Source organism: Dipodomys spectabilis, unplaced genomic scaffold, assembly GCF_019054845.1.
Source record: "Dipodomys spectabilis isolate Male_0828 unplaced genomic scaffold, ASM1905484v1 ptg000457l, whole genome shotgun sequence".
Taxonomy (NCBI): Eukaryota; Metazoa; Chordata; class Mammalia; order Rodentia; family Heteromyidae; genus Dipodomys; species Dipodomys spectabilis.
Window position 1 is genome coordinate 2,961,463 of NW_024871134.1, and position 21,165 is coordinate 2,982,627.

Below are 21,165 nucleotides of genomic sequence, written 5' to 3' on the forward strand. Positions count from 1 at the left end.
TTTTTTGGTCGGTCATGGGGCTTGAACTCTGGGCGTGGACGCTGTCCCTGAGCTCTTCAGCTCAAGGCGAATGCTCTACTGCTTGAGCCACAGCTCCACTTCCAGTTTTCTAGTGGTTCATTGGAGATAAGAGTCTTATGGGCTTTCCTGCCCAGGCTGGCTTTGAACCTTGATCCTCAGATCTCAGCCTCCTGAGTAGCTAGGATTACAGGTGTGAGCCACCGGCACCCGGCTTGTCCATCTATTTCAACAGAGTCCTTTACTAATTTTTCATCATTTACTTTGCTTTTTGTGCTGGACTTGGAGATTGAACTCAGGGCCTTATGTTCTTGCTATAATAGTATATGCATAATATAATGAATATATCATATAATACATATATTACATGCTATAATATATACAATACACTGTGGGCTGTTATGTATAATACTATATAATATAAAATGCAAAACTATAGCATCTAGGGGCTGGGAAGGTGGCTCAGTGGTAGAACGCTTGCCTTGCATGCATGAGGCCCTGAGTTCGATTCTTCAGCACCACATAAGCAAAAAGAAAAAAGCCCGAAGTGGCTCTGTGGCTCAAGTGGTAGAGCGCTAGCCTTAAGCTGAAAAGCTGAGGGACAGTGCCCAGGCCCAGAGTTCAGGCCCCATGACCGGACAAAAAAAAAAAAACTATAGCATCTATAATTTTCATTTTTATTAAACACATGATGCATACTACAGGCAGTTCATACCTGTAGTCATGGCTACTCAAGAAGCTAAGAAGTGAGGATCATGATTTGAAGCCAGACAGAGCAAAAAAGTTCATGAGACTCTTCCTTATACCTAACCAGCAAAAGGCTGGAAGAATGGGTGTGGCTCAAATGGTATAGCACCAGCCTTGAGCAAAAGAATGAAGCAAGAACAAGAGGTTCTGAGTACAAGCCTCAGTACCGGCGCGCGCTCACACACACACACACACACACACACACACACACACACACACACACACCATCATCATCATCATCATCATCACCATCATCATCATTATGATCTGAGTTCTTTCCATCCATGCTGGCAGAGAACTCTGGACCTTACATAAAGTAGGCCAGGACTTTGCCATCATTGGCCTGCCAAGCAAAATGAACATGATTTTGGTGGCAGTTGGTGCTTCAAGTCAGGACATTCCCAGTAATTTCCCAAGCAGAGGATTTGATTTTTTTTGTTAGAAACAAGGAAAAGCACACAGTATTGCCTTAATTTTGCTGTGATAAAACAAGGGCAGAGGAGGTGTTAGAAGAGACGCAAATGAACTCCCCATAGACAGCCCAGAGAGTCACAAGAGAAGGGAAGCTGTGGCATGTACTGCTGCAAACACGGCTTGTGTGTTTAATGAGACGTTGTTTATGAAAACAAGTGAAAGCGTTTCTTTTTGCAATTTGCATTTGGCTATCAATCAGCAAGCTTGCCTGGTAGATTTAATAGAAGAGATGTAAGTAATTATCTAATGTGTTAGGGAAAGAAGAATGGGCGGCAGTGTGTTTGGCTGTGTTCTAACACACCTATTTGACTTTTCCAATTAGAACTACTTAATCTCTGCCTACTAATTAAGCCTCCCCTCCACAGACAAGAGAAGCATTTGAACAGAACAAGAGCAGAAAAAGCCCTCAAGATGATCACTCTGAATTTTAGAATTTTGAGACATTTGAGAGCTTGAGAACGTTGCCTGAAACACATAATTATTTTGTTTTGCGCAAACAAAGTTAGTAATCCTTCTTCCAATTACGCTCCATTTTATTGTCTTGATACTGAGGTTTAATCTCAGGGTTTCTCCCTTGTTAGGCAGGAACTGTACAATAGATATTTAGACTGATGTGACCCAAAGAGACAGGGTAGAGAAAATTGTTTTGCACATTTCTTTTTAGGAAATGGATCATCTCAATTGTTAATTTAGTTAGTTAGTGCCTATACTGGGGCTTGAACTCAAACCACAGAGGCTCCCTTGGCTTTTTCGGATATGGGTAGCACTCCACCACTTGAACCACAGTTCCACTTCTGGCTTTTTGATGGTGAATTGGAAATAAGAGTATCATAGACCTTCCTACCCTGGCTGTCTTGGAGCCAAAAATCTCTTCCGGTGTCAGCCTCCTGAGTAGGCAACAAATATCTGAGAGAATCTGTCTTCTCTCTCTTTCCTCTCTCTCTCACACACACATACACTACACAACACAGGAAACGTGTCTATTTTTTCCATCATCATTATTATGAATGTAGACAACTATTAAACATTAGTATTTTTACTCACAGTATATTGACTTCAAGTTAAAGACCTCCCACTTGGAATCGATTGTCTGGAAAATAATTCCACCATGCAAGGGGGTAGTCTCAAGTTGGTCCTGAAGGCAATATCAGGCTACTGATGGATCTGAACTGAGCAGAGCTGGACAAGGTCGGAATGACACTTAAGAGAGAGCAATTTGCTGGCAGATTGTTGGAAGGGGAAGAAGAGGATGAGTTCAGCCCATCAATATATATCTTGAAGTCTAGACTGGTCACGCAGCTGGCGTTTGTCAGGACAAATGAATTCAGGAAAAGCCATTTTAGCTTACGATGGGCGTTTCTGTTGGAGGATGAGCTAGTTGACCTGCGGAATGTGAATGTGTCCATCATTGTCCCACTACCCCATGCTACACACTCATGGCATGCCTGGGCACTTTTGGCTGGGACTCTGGCCCACTTCAGGCCAGCTGCTCCTCTGTCATCCCCACCCCAGCCATCCCACCTGGCTCCTGGGACTGGCCCAGCTCGGGTTCACAGTCTGCAACAGGTTGTCCTCATTAGTGGGCACTGAACGCCATTGAAATTAAAGGAGTTTGTAACAGGATTGTCTTAACCTGGGTGTAGCTCAAAAAGAATGTAACTGAAATTTAATCAACAAAGCCCAAGTAAGAACTTCTCAGATCAACAATTCTCACAAGATGGACAGACAGCAAGTGATCCACCTTGACAGAAAAGATGGCTTTTCTTACAAGGCCTTGAGTTCAAACCCCAATTCCAGATTTTAAAATAGGAATGACTTATCACTCAAAAGCAGTCTATGTCTAGGACAAGCAGAAAAGGTCAAGAGCTATGTACATATGACCATATAAGATGATGCTAAGCGAAATGAAACCCAAGATAGGGACATTAAGAGATTTATTTTATCTTTGTTGCTGTTGTTTTTTTTAATGTAGTTGTGATGTACTATGTGATTCTTTTTGTTTCTTTTGTATGTTCTTCCCCCTTGGTATAATCCCTGTTTTAGCTGTATTTGATTCTGGTGCCCTGCATCTTGTATATACATTTTTCTATTTTGGGGAGGGGAAGGGAAATAACAAAATGCTGAAATAAGGATACAGGTTGACCCATTGTAACAATGACATGTACAAGACATTATGTTGGAAACAAACTTTACAACTTGGGTGGGGGGAGTTGAGGAGGTGGGGAGGGAAGGGATAGTAGTGGAAAAACAAAGGAGAAGGTAACAATGCTTGATAGGAAATGGGCTCATTACCTTACTCATGTAAGTGTAATCCCTCTGTATTAAAAATATATTATATATGTATATTTATATTATATATTATACAAAACATATTATATATTAAAAAATAAAAAACATAAAAATATACCATAAATTTCTATATTAAGTACAATTAGTACTTAATTGAAATGTGTCTGTTTCAAATTAACCGGTTGATGAGCTGATTAAATTGTGAGTAATTTCATACAGAGATCTGGGGCTTTCTTGCTTTGTTTCTCAAGCCACAGCCTCAGCCTCCTGAGATTAGAGGGGTGCACAGCCATACCTGCTTGAGATAGCTTTCATACATATATTTCTTGTGGCATTTACCCAATGAAGAGTGAAGGATACAAGAACGTTTTGGACAGTTTCTATCCATTGCAGAGGATAAATACTCTGAAATCTGTCAATGAATTTATTGCTCTTCAATTATTGATTTGAATAAAATAAGAATATGATTCCTGTTTTTATTTCTCAGTATACTTGAGTTCCACATGCCTGGAATATCTTGAATTTTGATTTGAAGCTGATTTGATTTATCTGCATTGCATTCTGAAATGTACAATATGTTCTACCTTACTTTATCATTACTAAGAATTTCTAATTTTTACATGAAAACATGTGAGTCACATGGATCATACTCACAGACTGCTTAATTAATGATCTGAGCCAAGCTACAGAAACACTCTGAAAGATGCGTGCAGTGTAGGGAGTCAATTACCCAGTAGGCTCTGCTCCTTTGCTTTGGGGAGAGAGACCACCAATCCTAGGGGACATTAAGAGGATGGTTTTGCCAACACCACAGAGGTCGAAGCACCATGACAATCAGAAAATACAATCTGATTAAAAGCGCAATGCCACTGCCTGGCGGCCGTGGCTAGCATCTGTCATCCTAGCTACTCAGGAAGCTGAGATCTGAGGACACTAATTTGAAGCCAGCTTGGGCAGGAAAGTCTGCCCAGAATCCTGTCTTCAATGAATTACCCAGATTTGAGGCATGGCTCAAGTGGTGGAGCACCAGCCTTCAGTGAAATAGCCGAGAGGGCCTAGGCTCGGAGTTCACATTCCTATCCTGACACACATACTCAGAAAAATGAATTGTTGCTATTACAGACCAACTACTGAGACACAAATGTGTAAACCAACCATTCACACGAAACCTGGGAGAGCCGCGGTGATGACCACGGGTTCCGTGACTTCTCACGGAAGTGTGCTGTGCCAGTTCTTGTGCACTGAAGGCGAACAACTAATAGAGATTGGCTTGGCATCAGTTTTAACTGCTCCCTCATAGAACGCCCAGGCACAAGCCCTGAACAGCCCTGTGAACTCTTGGATAGTCCCTTCTAGAGACACAGGATCACTATCTTGCAAGATGGATGGCATGTATAAAGCAACTCTTTCAAGATACTGGAGAGCAACTAATTCGTATGGCTCTGTGTGTGTGTGTGTGTGCATGTGCGTGCGTGTGTGTATGTGTGTGTGCATGCTGGTACTGGGGCTGTGTGTGCACACATGCACGCACACTGGTACTGGGGCTGGGTGCATATGTGTGCATGCATGCTAGTACTGTGTGTGTGTGTGTGTGTGTGTGTGTGTGTGTGTGCATGTGTGCATGCACGCTGGTACTGAGGCTGGACCTCACAGGACCTCACACTCCCACTGGGGTGTTTTCACTCATGACTGGCTCTTGAGACATGCTTCCACCTTCAGATTTTTGCTGGTTAATTTCAGAGTCTTTTAGACTTACTTGCCTGGAGCTGGCTTCAAATTATGATCCTTAGATCTCAGACTCCTGAGTCTAGAATTCCAGCGTGATTTACCAGTACCCAGGCACCATGACATTTTAAAGATTAACATCATATTTTAACAAAGGGTAAATTATCTCAATTATCTCTGACCTAATGTTTGAGTTTAACTTCAGTATAAGACAAATAACACCTATGTTCTATGAAATAAACAATGCAAAACATACATTAGCCTTCACATCATGAAAATATCTTTTTTGTTCCAAGCTTTTCAGAAGGTGAAAAGTAATTTAACTCTTGTTCAGTCCTTATGTAACATTGAGAATATTCTTACAATGATTTTTATCTCATTCCTCATTTCAGCAGTATCAGACATCTAATTAAGTAACGTGTCATTATGATTAGGTAAGTACAGAAAAACAGAGAGCTATACTTCACAGGTTGAAAGTACATTTTTAGAAAAGTAGACTTCTACTAAAAAGCATTAACTGAGTAAGAAATGTAAACAAATAAATGAATTTGAAGTAAATATTTCTGTATTAATAATAAAGTATTGATCTTGGGTCAATAATTAATATTCTAATATATATTATTCATTGGATATAATATAGCATATATTATGTAACATTATTATATAATACTGCATTTTACATATTATATAGCATTGTATATTAGTGATATCTTAAAATATATCAATAATCAATTATATGTTGATGATGTATCATTAGTAGTATATTAACTATTTCTTATAATAATCCATTAAAATATTGATACTCTACAAATATATGTACAGGAGAATGATACAAAGGGTGACATTGACCAAGATGCCTTGTACTCTTAAACTGACATGTACGACTATTTGAAGACAACAGACAAAAGTTAAATAGAATTAAAAATTAAAGCATTGACCAAATCTAGCTTGAGAAGCACTCTATTCAGGAATTCAGGTGTATCTGGCCTCATTGGAATGGCAACTTCAGTTTAAGCAGTTAAAGATTAAGGGACACTTGTCATTGCACAGAGAATGTCACACTCATGATTAAAAAAGTAATCTGTCTTGTATATAGGTGAGATTGACCTTAGAGAAGTCTACAGATTGACGTGAAGCTGAACAGCACTATAGAATTTCTATAGAATTACTATGGTGTGTGTATGTGTGTGTGTGTGTGTGTGTGTGTGTGTACCAGTTCTTGGTGTTAAAATAAGGGCCTGTCGCACTTTCTTGTCTTTTATATTCAAGGCTGAGATGTACCACTGGAGTAACATCTCCACTTCTGGCTTCTTGCTGGATCATTGAGCACAAGATCTTGTTGGATTTGTCTGCCCAAGTTGGCCTAGAACCAGGATCTTCAGATGCCAGCCTACAAAGCATCTAGAATTACAGGCAAGAAGCACCAGTGCCCAGCTCTTACCTCATTTATAAAAGCAGATACGGACCTAAAAATGTAATACTAATTGTCTGTGTTGCAAAAATAATCATGAAGAACTGTAAAAAAAAGCAACCAGCTCTCTTGGAGAACTAATTAGGAAGAATGTAAAGCAGCACAACTCAGTTGTGTGCATGTGTGCATGCACATTCTCTGTGTGCAGATGTGCATGTAAGAATGTAGCTATTCCTTTACACACTTAGACTAAGATGAAGCTTTCATCCATCACAAGTCTGGCCACAACAGACGTGATCCCATTCTCCTGGTGCTGTGACCCTGGGCTAGTGGCTGATAATTATGTGTGCAGTATTGGCTTGTGTGCGCATGTGAGAGCAGTCACCTAGGGACCCAAAGTCCCTGGAAACACACAGGAAGAAAGTAAATCTAGCAAAGTTATAGCATCTCAGACTTGAGATTTACTCAGAGAAAATATCTTTGATCTCTTTAAAAGGATTCTCAGCTTTGCTGTGACAGTAGCTTGCCAAATTCAAGACATTTTTGTTTCTTTCTTTAAAACCTATTATTGGAAAGTGGAGGTATGGCTGATGGTAGAGCTTCATCCTTAAGCAGAAGAAACAGAACATGTGTGTGAGGCCTGAGTTCAAGTCTCACTACAGGCACACACACACATACACACACACAATCTCTAATTGTATAATGCCGTTTTCCCTCAGAAGAGTGTGTGAAAAACACAGCATTGGTTGTGATTATATGGAATAATGAGTTGGCTTCCATGTATATAGGGTAGGGTAGATAAATTTGCAAAACAACTACATTGTGTGTAACATTTTAATACATAAAACATGATAAATTAATGTAATAGCTTCAGAATTTCAAATGAAATCTTTACAATAGCGAAATGTTTGAATAATGTTCAACTTGTTATAATGCATAGAAACAATATTATATGTGTGCCAGTAATAAGGTCTGAAGGATTTCCAATTCTTGCTCAACTTTTAGCTCAAGACAGATGCTCTACCACTTGAGACTTGACTACAGTCTAACATTTTGCTGGTTAATTGGAAATTGAGTCACTCAAACTTGTCTTCCCAGGTTGACGTGACCTATGATCCTCAGATCTCAGCCTCCCGAGGAGCCAGGATCATAGTTGTGAGCACAAGTGACTGGTGTGATTTTCATTATATCATTAACTTCTAACTAAATATTTAGTGTATATTATTGAATTGTTTACAAAATCATATCAGATAATAATCTGTTTGATTAATGTAAGCTTGAACTTTACGGGCTTTGCTTATTTTTTCTTCCTGTTTTATATCACTTGGACTTTTTAAAATCTATTTTACCTCTCCGTCTGAATAAATCTTTGTTTATAATATCACTGAGTAATATCGCATAAACCTTTAAAATATGAAGTTTGTGCCTAATTGACTCATAATTAATTTCCCCTACAATGTCAGTAGTTAGAAAAATCAATGATTTGAATTCTCTTTTGCTAAATGAGAGCAGTACCACAGTTCTTAAAAACAAGGAAAACTCAATATATTTGATTAATTCAAGCTTCACCAAGATTTAGAAAAATATAATTTAGTGATCAAACTTTCTCATGAATAGTTTTTATTGGCATAAATTAACTGCACACAGGAATTTTACAGTGTTATTTCTACGCATGCGTTAAGTGTACTTTAATCAAACTTAGCCCACGCATTACCTCTTTTCCCCCTTTCCCTCCCCACCACAGACTTCTTTCTTAGCATACATATATGTGTGTGTGAGTGTGTTGATCATTTTCATCCCTGTTATCATCCTACCATTTTATTGTTGTTTTGTACATACAGATTCTACCTAGGAGCAAAATTATGTGGTATTTGTCGTTCTGACACTCAATTTTTTGCTCAATGTAAGCATCACTAGTCTGAATATTAACAGAAATGCTGGGACCTAACTTCTGGGTAGTAGGATGAAATGTTAGAACATCCTAACTGGCCAAAACATCTCTTACCTAAGGGGTTAGGGATGAGTGCTTTCCAAGACATAAAGTATTAATTTAGGGAGTGCTCATACTAGGTCTTGAACTTAGTATCTGGGCACTGTCCCTTAACTTTTTTGCTCAAGACTGGTGCACTACCACTTGAGCCACAGCTCCACTTCCAGCTGTTTGGTAGTTAATAGATGAGTCTTACAGACTTTTCAAATCATGGTCCTCACCTCTCAGCCTCCTATGTAACTAGGATTACAGACATCAGCCACTGTGCCCAATTTCATACCATATTGCTGATCTCACAGGGAAAGTATTTAGTTTTATACTGTTAAATTCTATTAAATACACTGATATATATATATTGTTATTGGAGACATTTTTGTTAAATTGAAATAGTCTGAATTGTTTTAAAAGTAATGCTTGGATGTTGGACTTTATCAAATGCTTTTGGTGACTCTATCAGTGAGGTCCTAAGAGTTTTCTTCTTCAGCCACTTGACAGAGCAGATGGCAAAGACCAACCTGCAAACCTTGTTAGGTGTGGATGCTGTAATCCCTTCTTCCTGTTGTTCATACTTGCTTTACCTATTACCAGACTCACTTGCTAAGTTAACAAAAGGCCACATTTCATTCAAGGTGCATTCTTACTCAAAAAGTGTAGGAAAGATATAGTTGTGTTTTGTTGAGATTTTTTTAATTCAGTAAAATAAGTGGGTATATTGGCTTTTATAAAGGAATGTACTTTTTTTTGTCAGTTGTGGGGCTTGAACTCTGGGCCTGGGCGCTGTTCCTCAGCTCTTCAGCTCAAGGTTAGTGCTCTACCACTTGAGCCACAGTGTCACTTTTCTGCTTATGTGGTGCTGAGGAATCAGACCCAGGACCTCATGCACATAAGGCAAGCATTCTACCACTGAGCCACCTTCCCAGCCCAAGGAATGTGCTTTTTTATATAGTTAAGATGTATTTTAGATTAAGTTACTGACAAATATGTGTATATATATCATCTATAATATATACACATTTATACCTATACCTATATTTTTATCTACCTGCCTATATCTATAACTATATATCTCTATCTATATCTATATATCCTACCATTCTTTCTTCCTCTCTCATATATGTGTCTATATATGTATGTCTGGTATATATATATAAGTATATAAATATAAACCATCATTTTACTCCACATCTGAGGAAATTAAATAGATGATCTTCCCTGTCTACTTTATTCCCTTTTCTCTGTCTGTCTTCTTGTCTTTGTATTTATTTATTTTACTCAAATTCTTTATAATAAGATTTAGTTAACTTCAAGGTCATTTCACAAGTAGGAGTACAAATAAGCAAAATCACGATCATTGCAAGTATAAGGAAAAACATGATCCTCTTTCTCTTTTCCTCTACTGTGCTTGTTTCTAGGATAAGATTGCAGAGTGGCTCTGTCATGGTCCAGGGGAGTAACTGAAAACTTGAACTGTGTCTGGGAAGAGAGCACAGGACATGCTGATGCCACCAGGCAGGAAATCAACTCTCCCTTGCTCGTGGAGGGCCATGGCCTCCCTGTGTGCTGGGCTGTGGCTGAGGGGCTATGCATGTCCAGCAGCTCCGTCTTACCATGACCCCGATCTGGCCGCTTGGACCAGCTTGGCCATCAATCCTGCCGTCACAACGAACCAGGTGCCAGGTGTGGGCTTTAGAAACCAAACTCTTCTCCAGCGCTTCAAGTGTATTACAACTGTCTGAACAACTTTTTAAAGTTCACTCGAAGATAAGTCAAAATGACTTAATGGGGCTTTGCTAACCTTTCCTGACAGAGTGCCCTGAAATGAGTGCTACAGTGAGAAATTCCATCTCAAGGGACGTCTGTGTGCCTAAGAGAAGGGACTGCCGAAATGTGTGCGTGTGCGTGCGTGTGCACACGCGTGCATGTACATTTTTTTGTCAAACATAGTTGGAGATTTCTTTTTAAGAATGTTAGAACTTACTGAATCCAAATCATGTCACTAAACATTTTTGTTCTTACATAAACACTCACAAACGTTGTTCTTATTGTGTCTTTATAAGTAGTTTACTAACGATTTTTTATTCAATTTTTTTTTGAACACAGTGATTTGAACACAGGATCTCATGCACTCTAGGCCTGAGACTATAGCCCACATGCCAACCCTATCATGTATCTCTTAATAAAATGTTGACAGTGGTTCCGTGCAATGCTGTCTGGGATAATTATGTCTGAGAAGTACATTTAAATTGAATATCTGATAAATTGATTCTTGCTACTTTATTTATATATACATCCATGAATATTCTGGTTATGAATAATATTAGCCAGTTAGCACATAAATACTAGAAAAACACAGTATAATTATTTACTATTGTGCCAATAATTAAAATATTATGTATAGTCATAAATAATTGATTAACAATTTGAAGTCATAGCAAATTTTTTTTTTGTGGGTCATGGAGGCTGAACTCTGGGCCTGAGCACTGTCCCTCAGCTCTTCAGCTCAAGGTTAGCACCCTACCACTTGAGCCACAGTGCCACTTCTTTTTTCTGCTTATGTGTTGCTGAGGAATCGATCCCAGGGCCTCATGCATGCAAGGTAAGCACTGTACCACTGAGCCACCTTCCCAGCCCTATAGCAAATATTTTATTCATCACATAGTCAAATTTATTTTGATGTATTTCAGAAAGATGCCAATAGATGGTTTTAACTGTGAAATGCTCCCCAAATTATATTCTGCCTAATATTAGAATTTAAGCAGAATCACACAATAATACACAAAATAAAAAGTTATGAAAAATAAAGCCTGCAGTTTTTTTCAATGTAAATACATGCACTCATAAAACCTAGTCTTTCAAGTACTATATAGGTGCAAGTATAGTGACTCATGCTTTTAATCCCAACTACACAGAGCAAATGTGGCATGTGGCCCATGTCCTGAATCCCAGCTTCAGAGGAGGCAGGAGAAGGAGGCCCAGGCTTCCCAGATGAAAGTCACAGAGCTTATTGTTAAATCAAAGTAAAAGCAAAAGCACTGAGTCAGGACTCAGATGGCAGAGCACTTGTCTAACAGGGCTGAAGCCTCCAGTTCAGTTCCTAGAACAATGTGATACAAACAAGCAAACACATAAAACAGACAACATGTGTCACTACAACTAAAACCAAAAAACGAGAACTGATGTCTTATCCTGCTTTTAATTAACTTGGGAGCCCAAGTGAAAAATCCAGTGCCAGTTGCTCTCTCTACCTGTCATTACTGTGGAGAAGTGAGCACATTCCAGTTTTAACTTAAAATAGGCTTATCATGGATTAAATCGTGTCATTCCATTAAGAATTCAAGCTGTGCAAATGCTTCATGTAATAAAATCTATGAATTTAATAATGTAGCTAGACAGATATAATTAATTCTTCCAAGTCACTCCCCATATTGATTTCAAGTTTCGATTATTTATAAACTTACAATTTGAGAAAATATTTACCTATTTACTTGGGTTAGTTAGTTATGTGGCAAGTACTGGGCTTGAACTCAAGTCCACATGCTTGCTTGACTTTCTTGTTCAAAGCTGGTGCTCTACTACTTGAGCCATGCTCCCAGTCCAACATTTGGTTGGTTAATTAGAGAGGCATTCTGGAAGAGTTTATGCCTGGGCTGCCTTCAAATCCTAATCACCCAGCTCTCAGCCTCTTGAGTAGCTAAGATGACAGGTGTGAGCCATTGATTCCCAGCACAGTTGAGAAAGTATTTGCTGCTGTCTTGTTTGAATTTACAGCCTTTCTCTTCCAGTCCAGATCTACACATCAAACCTTGGGAGGTGAAAGTGTGGTCTCTTTCTGGACACTGTACAGGAGCTATGCTGTGAGAACCAGATGGGAAGGCATCCTATCGATCATTGGTAAGCACTTATCAAATACACATCTGTGATTTGTCACTTAACCTGATGTTGTGGTAGAGTTAGCCATAATGGAGTCAGAGACCTGGCTTGGGTGTCCTTCCTCTTGCTCCATTCAGTGACATGAAATTGAGGAGCGAGCTGGCCTGTAATCCTAGCTACTCAGAAGTCTGAGAACTGAGGATCCAGGGTTCAAAGCCAGCCTGGGAAAGAAAGTGTATGAGACTCTTATCTATAATTAACTAGCAGCCAGATCAAGTGAAAACTACCCTTGTGGTAGTTCTTACGTGTTTGTTTGCTTACCACTGGATCCTGCCTCTTTCCTGGCCCCAAATGAAACAACCCAGGGCCTTGTGGACCTGTGTCTTCTTTATCAGTTGGGACTCCATCTCTAACAAGTGAACTTAACCCTTGATTTGATGTTTTTCTGTGCTGATTTAGGCTCATTCCTGACTATGTCACCCGGGGGGGACCCGGGATGCAGCAGACGCAGCCCCGCTGTGTCTTCATGGATATATGTATTTGTTCAAAGAGCTGATCAGTTTTTGAAGATGTGAATTATCTGTATCTTTGCTTTGTATACTTTGAAATACATTCAGTTTTTGGTATGTGCAGTAAATAATGCTCACTTTAAGCAAATGATAACTAATTGAAAAATTTTGATCTAATTTGAATAGAGTAAAATTGCAAAATGTGAATATAATTGAAGAAAAGAACAGAGAGAGAGAGAGCCCCCTAAGGGTGATTTGTTTTGTATGCAAATATTCTACGAAGAAGTATGGTTTAGTGACTTACATGAATTGGCTTTAGTCAGCTATCTATCACAGGAGAATGTTCTAGAAAGAAGGAAGTTTTAGTGATTGCAATTTATTGAGTGAACAGCAGTGCTCTCTCCCCTACTCACACACTAATGTCAAATATTCACAAGTTCGGTTTCTGTCTTGTGAGAAAGAAGCATTGCTATATGTAAAACAGTAAAAGCAAAGAACAAATGGAAACCCAGTTCCAACTTTCATGTGGCAAAATTCTACGTTCCTGTGATCCTTTCTTTGTGCATTTTACATTTTTTCAGCTCTCCAGGCATCCTCTCCAACCATCAGTACAGCAATTTTCCAACTGGCACAAGAACTGCAATTAGAAAAATATCATCCGTTGAAGGTGTTTTTTTGTTTGTTTTGTCTTGTCATTGTTTAGGTGTTATTGTTCAGGTCAAGTGTCTGCCAGCATTTTTCAGCTGGTGAAGCTAGTAAAACCACTCAAAAGTTCAAAATGATGGCCAGGATGTGGTGTGGGACCTAAGCAGGAGTAAATTTCTAAAGAGATATCCTAGCCAGAAACGACCTGGCAAATGTGCCGCTCTCAACTTCATAGTAGGACCAGTTCTCCCCGGTTTTCTGAACTGCACAGGCTTAGCTTTGCAGTATCATCCACTCTTCATTCCTCAGTGCCTCTGGTGAAACCACACATGCTCCCCAGTGCACCAGCGCCGTCGGGCTGCAGCTGCCTGAGCTCTGGCCTCCCTTTCCTAGCTCTGTTTTGTCTTGGTATTTAGTTCAAGCATTCAGCTTTCTTCCCCCATAACCAATTACATTTTGTACAAAGAACGCATTCAGCATCTACATAAACCCAGCAACGTCAACTGCTAATGAACATTCTCTGTGTACCCTTGGCACGATGACAATTTAATTTTTCACAGAGAAAGGCAAATGCTTCAGCTTGTCACCCAAACGTTCCTGCTTCTCCTCATCTGCTCTTCAGAGCTGGGGCATCGTAGGGTACCCACATTTTATCTTACATACCAGGTGCTGTCTGCCAATGGCTGCATCTTTTCTTACACTTCAGAAGACAGGTCACAATCCTAAATAGCATCCTGGCTTTATATTGTCTTTAGTAAGTGTTTTCCTTCCAACTGTACAACTTCAAATGATGACTCCGTCTCCCTGTGATGATACTACAGAGCTGTCCCCAGATACAGATGGGGACCATCATGGTGCACAGTGAAGTGCAGTTGCATTCTGAATGGTTTCACACAGCACACACAATGCTCATTGGCCTTTACTGTGGCTCCAGGCAGGGGGTGTCCATTTTTAAAGTTTATTTTGATAAATACATGCATTTAAAAGACAAGCTTCTCCTCAGTAGATGAATGGATCAAGAAAATGTGATATATGTGTGTGTGTGTGTGTGTGTGTGTGTGTGTGTGTGTGTGTGTGTGTGTGTGTATCACAATGGAATTCTATGCCTCCATCAGAAAGAATGACACTGCCCCAATTGTTAGGAAATGGAAAGACTTAGAAAAAAATTATATTAAGTGAAGTAAGCCAGGCCCAAAGAAACATAGGTCCCATAGTTTCCCTTATTTGTAATAATTAGTATATGTCTAGGACAAGCAGAAAAGGTCAAAAGCTATGTACAAATGACCATATAAGATGATGTTAAGCAAAATGAACTCCAAGATAGGGACACAAGTGGCTTATCTTTCTTGCTGTTCTTGTTAATGTATTATGTGATTTTTTTTCCCCTTTGGATGTTCTTCCCTTATGGTACAACTCCTGTTGTCACTGCATTTGATTTGGTGTCTTGCATCTTATATATATATATACATTTTTTCTAATTTGGGGAAGGGAAGGGAAAAAAATGCTGAAATAAGGATGCAGGTTGACCCATTTTAACAATGAGATGTACAAGACACTATGTTGAAAACGAACTTTACAATTTAAGCGGGGGTGGGGGGGAGGAGGAATGTAGCTGGGGAGGTGGGGAGGGAAGCGATGGTAGGGGAAAAACAAAGGAGGGGGTAACAATGCTTAATAGGAAATGGACTCATTACCTTGCTCTCGTAACCATAACCCCTCTGTACAGTATATTTACAATAAAAAATATATATTAAAAAAAGAAAAATAAAAGACAAGCTTCCAGCCCAGGGCCAGTGTCTCATGTCTATAAATAATTCCAGAAAGTCAGGAAGCTGCGATCTGAAGGATTGTGGGTGAAAGTTCTCCAGACCTCACTGGATAGGTAGCAAAAAGCTGGATTGCATGCATGGTTTAAGTGGAAAGGCCAAGTCCCTGAGTTCAAACTCCAGTAACTCCACTCACCAAACAAATCATCTTTTCAGTAAGTAGTTTAAATGTAGATACTCAAATGCATGGTAAGAGGAATTTATAATGTGCCCAGAGGTTGTCTAGATTTTGATTTTAAAGAAATGTACTGTACTTAGACATCACTTCCAAGAAATTCTGTTTCAGGAGCTTTCCGTGCACCCTAAAAAAATGACACAGTGTTTCTTCAACCATGAGAAACACAGTCACAAGCAAAGCTGAGTTAAAGACAGAAACTGTGACACATTAAGAGCTGCTAAACATTCAAGAAAACACTGGAGCAGTTAAAACAAAAAAAATAGTGAAATAGAATAAAAGCTCAGCAAAAGAAAAAGGCTCTGTTTTAGTGGGTAGAAATCTCTCTCTCTCTCTGTCTCTTGTAAGGAATCTTGACAAATTGAAAGAAGGTGGAGTGAGAAAAGACTGCTTGAATGTCTAGAAAGAAATCTCTAGTTTCTCCCTTGTAAGTCTCAGCAAATAGACGAAGCCTCTATTTATCTGGTATTAAATGCTTACTTAAATCCCCAAGGTGATGGGGAAATACAAGCCGAGCACAAACAATGAGCAAAATCCTTGTGTGGAGAACTATGGCTGTATCCAGGCGGTGGTTCTACATACGGCTCTCTTCCAGCACAGTAGAAGTACCCACGGCTGTATTGTGTGTTACACAGAGCGTTGGTTAGATGACGGATTACAGAGGATTTTGACATGGGAAATGAAAGAATGCATGCAGCACTTGCCCATTGCTGGTGCTCTGCTCGGCCCATGGAGGGTGTCTGCAGCTCCAGGCCCGCCGTTCATGGGGAAACTACAGCCAGCTCCAGGCCCAGCCAGTATCTTGTGGCTCACCTCTGCCAGCTGGCTAAGGAGTGTATTTGAATGGCAGATTACCCAAGGTGCACCTCGCATGCTTCTTTTTCCAAGACATAACTGCAACTAAGACAACGAAGGCTATGCTAATGCAATTGTCCTTATAAAGACAGTGAATGAGAATAAGAAGTTTTCTTATCCTGTTAACATACACTGTCGTGAAGGTGAGGGCTACTTCATTCTACATGCCTGGAAGGTGCTGAAAATCTGTTCCTAAATGGAGGTCTGAGCAGGAACTCTGAGTGGGGAGTGGGAAGGGGAGGGAAAACATCTCAGGTTTCCCCACTCCCCTCTGTCTTTCCTGTCCAAGCTGGCTTTGAACTGTGAGCTCAGCTTTCAACCTCTGGTGTAGCTAGGACTGCAGATGTGAATCACTGGCACCTGGCTTAAAAACTTCTGCTCTATTCATCCTCTCTACTCAAGGTCGAGAGCACTGTCTAGAACCTGCTGACCATTCAATAGGTATTTGGCCAGAGTATTTTGTAGAAAGTGAAATGATAGACACCGGTGTCTATATGCGTGCCAAGTAATAGTGCCAGCAGCTCTGGACACCAGGTTTAATAGAGACCTTTCATCATCATGGGTAGTATTACTACCATTCATGTGAAATGCAGTCATTGACAACGTATACACATACATGTCTGCATATACATATACATATATATATATGTAACATAGAAACACACAGATAGCATCATCGTTTATGAATTAAGTGTTGCAGAACGTCAAATGTTTGCTTCTGTGTGACTGTTACATGTGTGTGTGTGACTTGTTGAACGTGGGAGAAGGGGAAAGTTCTTGACTTTTTCTGGAACTGGGCCTTGAACTGTGGACCTCACACTTTTGCTTGGATGTTTTACTCAAGGCTGATGCTCTACCACTTGAGCCTCAGGGCCATTTAGAGCTTATGGCAGGTTAATTAGAGATAAGAGTCTCATAGACTTTTCTGCCCAGGCTTGCTTTGAACTGTGATTCTGAGATCTCAGCCTCCTGAGAAGCTAGGATTACCGACATGAGTCACCAGCAGCTGAGGAGAACATGTTCTTGACACAAATGAGGATTAATTTTTGGAGCTCATTAAGGTTCTGGCTTGCACAGACTTCTAATACACATAGTGGGTCATGATACAATGTACTGTGTGTGTGTGTGTGTGTGTGTGTGTGTGTGTGTGTGTATGTGTGTGCTCACAGTTATCAGGTCAGACTTTTTTTTGGGGGGGGGGTCCAGTTGTGGGCCTGAACTCTGGGCCTGGGTGCTGTCCCTCAGTTCTTCACCTCAAGGCTAGCACTCTACCTCTTGAGCCACAGCACCACTTCCAGCATTTTTTTTCTGCTTATGTGGTGCTGAGGAATCGAACCCAGGGCCTCATGCATGCAAGGCAAGCGCTCTACCACTGAGCCACCTTCCCAACCCTCAGGTCAGACTTTTGATGTGAGTACCAGAAGAGGAAAGGAAAAACAGAAGGGGACCACATAGGCTGATGAGCTCTAATTTTGACAAGAAAGAGGACTAAAGCAATAGGGCTATATATGTGACTGGAGAGCGTCAGCAAGGCTATATCTGAAGTGGGGTGTCTCAGAGGAAGTGCATCTAGGCACAGAGGGGCTGGTGCAGTGTTCATTTCACATGAATTTGGTCCTGTAGCTCCATGTTCAACTGGTCACTGTAACTAAAAGTCTTGAGCAAACAGAAAGTTCTGGTTTTCTCCTCACACCAGATTTCCTTCTCCCCTCAGACGGCACAGTGGTTGGCAGGTGTGAGTTCTTCCATGGGGAACAATGACATAACATAACAGTGGACTCCAGGGTCCTGTAGAGATGATCTTAATGAGTTGCTGCCTTCATAGACTGTAATGTCTCTGACGGTGCCGCTCAAACCAGGTTACAGTGTGATACCTCAACCTGGCTGCATGCCATCTCCCTACGACAGCATTCTACCTGGTTGAATAATTCCCTTGCCATGATTTGTTGTGACCTGTCTACACCTTCCTCTCGCACGGGATACCTTAATGAGCCACAGCAAATTGGATGGCCAATTCATAGCTGCTGTCATCGGTCCTGTCCAGCAGGTCCATTACAGTTATGGATCACCTGGAAGTTTGCTTCACTGGGAGTTACTCAGACAATAGCACAGAATCCTCTAGTTAATTCCTTCGTCAAACTGAGAGCAGGCACACCCAACACCGCTCTACTCCAGGTATGGCTTCACCTCTTGGAATTTTGTACAATCTGATTGACATTAACTGCTCTCATAGGTTTACCCAACAATCTAATTAGTGAATGTCATTGCATATGCTACCAAATACTTGCATATATAGATATAGATATCTATATCTATCTATATATATATCTGTGTGAGTGTGTGTGTGTGTGTGTGTGTGTGTGTGTGATCAAAAGCAGTGATTCAGGGCCCTGATTAAAAAATGTCAGCACATCTCAGAATTCCATGCAATGATAGCTTGCAAAATGTACATTGAAATGTCAGGTATGTGTAACTCAGAATATTTTGTCTTGAAATAACAAACTAATTTCTTTTCAGTTATTTTATGGAAACCAAAAACACTGTCATAAACAAAAACTTTAAACAAAAGACACTGCTCAGTGAAATTAAAAAACAAGCAATGTCCACATTCAGTTGACGATGTCTAATGAGGTTTCAGCTCTTTTAACTATTGAGGAGAATGAAAGTCTGACCAAAGTAAGTCTCCCACCTTCCTTCATGTGTTGGGCACATAGGGGCTGAAGACTGTTGTTTACAAATCATTGACTACGGAGACTACAGGGAGACAAAAGCCAATGTTGCTTACAATCTATAGGACAGCAACGTCCACATCTTGATACCACTACATGTGACAGGAAGACTTGTTGACAATGAGCTTCTCCTCCAGCAATCTCTTCCTGGCCCCCCAGCCCCGACTCTGGGGCTGGGCAACCTTCCTGCTTTGGTCAGTTTCCACCTGATTTCCCCAGCCTTGGTCTGAGGTCCGTGTCACCCATGACCAGGTTCCCTGGGGTAATGTTCAGCCCCCTGTATTCTGCTCTTCCCAAGTCAGTCCTTGCATTGCTCTTGCGGGGCCAGATCTCCTGTTTTCACAAGTCCGTCATGGCAACCTCTGCATGACCTGCTGTACCGTCCCCTCTCATTCTAGTCCTATCTACACCGCACCAGCACAGGCCCTGAACAGCACTGAACACCTTGTGCAGCAGAGAGCAGACCAATCTTCATGGAGAAATACACGGTTGAGTGGAGGATGAGTCATTTCAACTCCTTCCAGAAGAGCAGACAGGATTTCCTTTGGTAGGGAGGGGGAGAGCCTGTGGGGGGACAGTGAGCCATACTCCCACCTGCACACAAATGGCCGAGCATCTGAAAACTCCCTGTTCTCTGTCTCTATTGTGTCTTTGGGGAAATATAAAAATAGACAGTTTCCAGGTGCCGCCGGTTCCTACCTATGATCTTACCTACTCAGGAGGCTGGAATCTAAGGATTTCAGTTTGAAGTCAGCCCTAGCAGGAAAATCCATGAGCTACTCATCTACAATTTAGCACCAAAAAGCCAGAAGTAGAGGTGTGGTGGAAGCAGTAGAGCACTAGCTTTGGGCACAAAAACTCAGGGACAGCACCCAGGACCTGAGTTCAAAACCTAAGAACGGTACACAAAAAAATCAGACAATTGTCATTGCAAATTAAAGCCCCAAATCATGAAAACTGAATGATTGTCAGAAATCCTTCCAAACGATGACATGGATTTTGTTTTTCCTGTTGCAGTTTTCTGTGTGTTTTTCCTTTCTGTTGACAGTTCATCTGGCTGGATCTTCACGAGAAGCTGTGACATGCAGTTTCATGAGGACACTTCATCCGGCAAGCCCGGCATTTCCCCATCTGAGGACCTTTTGTCACCTTTCTAATCATTGGGAAGTCATTTGCATCGGTTTCATTAATAGAGCAGCGGGGCACTGATCTTTCACAGGGGCAGTGCATTTGTTAAGTGAGAGGGAAATGACACGTTGGTCCAGGCTTCCTGCTACCTAAAGCTCACCAACCTCCTCCACACACCACGAGAACAGCACAACCTTGCTTTGTGCCAGATTTCTCCATATTTCCATCATAGTAGACTAGCCTAGAAATGTGTGTTTCTAACAAGATCCTTGGGAATTTTATTGAAAGCATGTTGGTTTAAAATGAGTAACGGATCAAGTTTATTTACTCTCTGTGTAAGTCCATACCTCTTATGTAATCTCTTCTGAATGATCTTCCTAAATCCATGAGAATGAAATAATCACAGGTAAACACATCTGATCCAACTATGACAGGATCTCCTCTTTTCCTGTCGTATGACAAATTTCTGCTTTCTCCTCAAAAACTGTCTGAGCAGCCACGTCCATCTTCGCAAATTGACAAAGCCAAACTCTGTGGTCACTTCTTAATTACTCATGTAATTATATGCCTGTATTAACTAAAACAATCAAGTATCAGTGGCGGTAGATGACTGTAGAATATTATGCATGATGTCCAATCAAAGATGGCGCTCACAATCCTGAAGCCCTCAGGCAGAGAGAGAGGAAAGTTCATGAGCTGGATGCCCAGACCTGCCCCAGGTGGTCCCTCTGTCTTCTTCAGTGGGGATTCAGTGTTCCAAGCCATGGTCCAGGA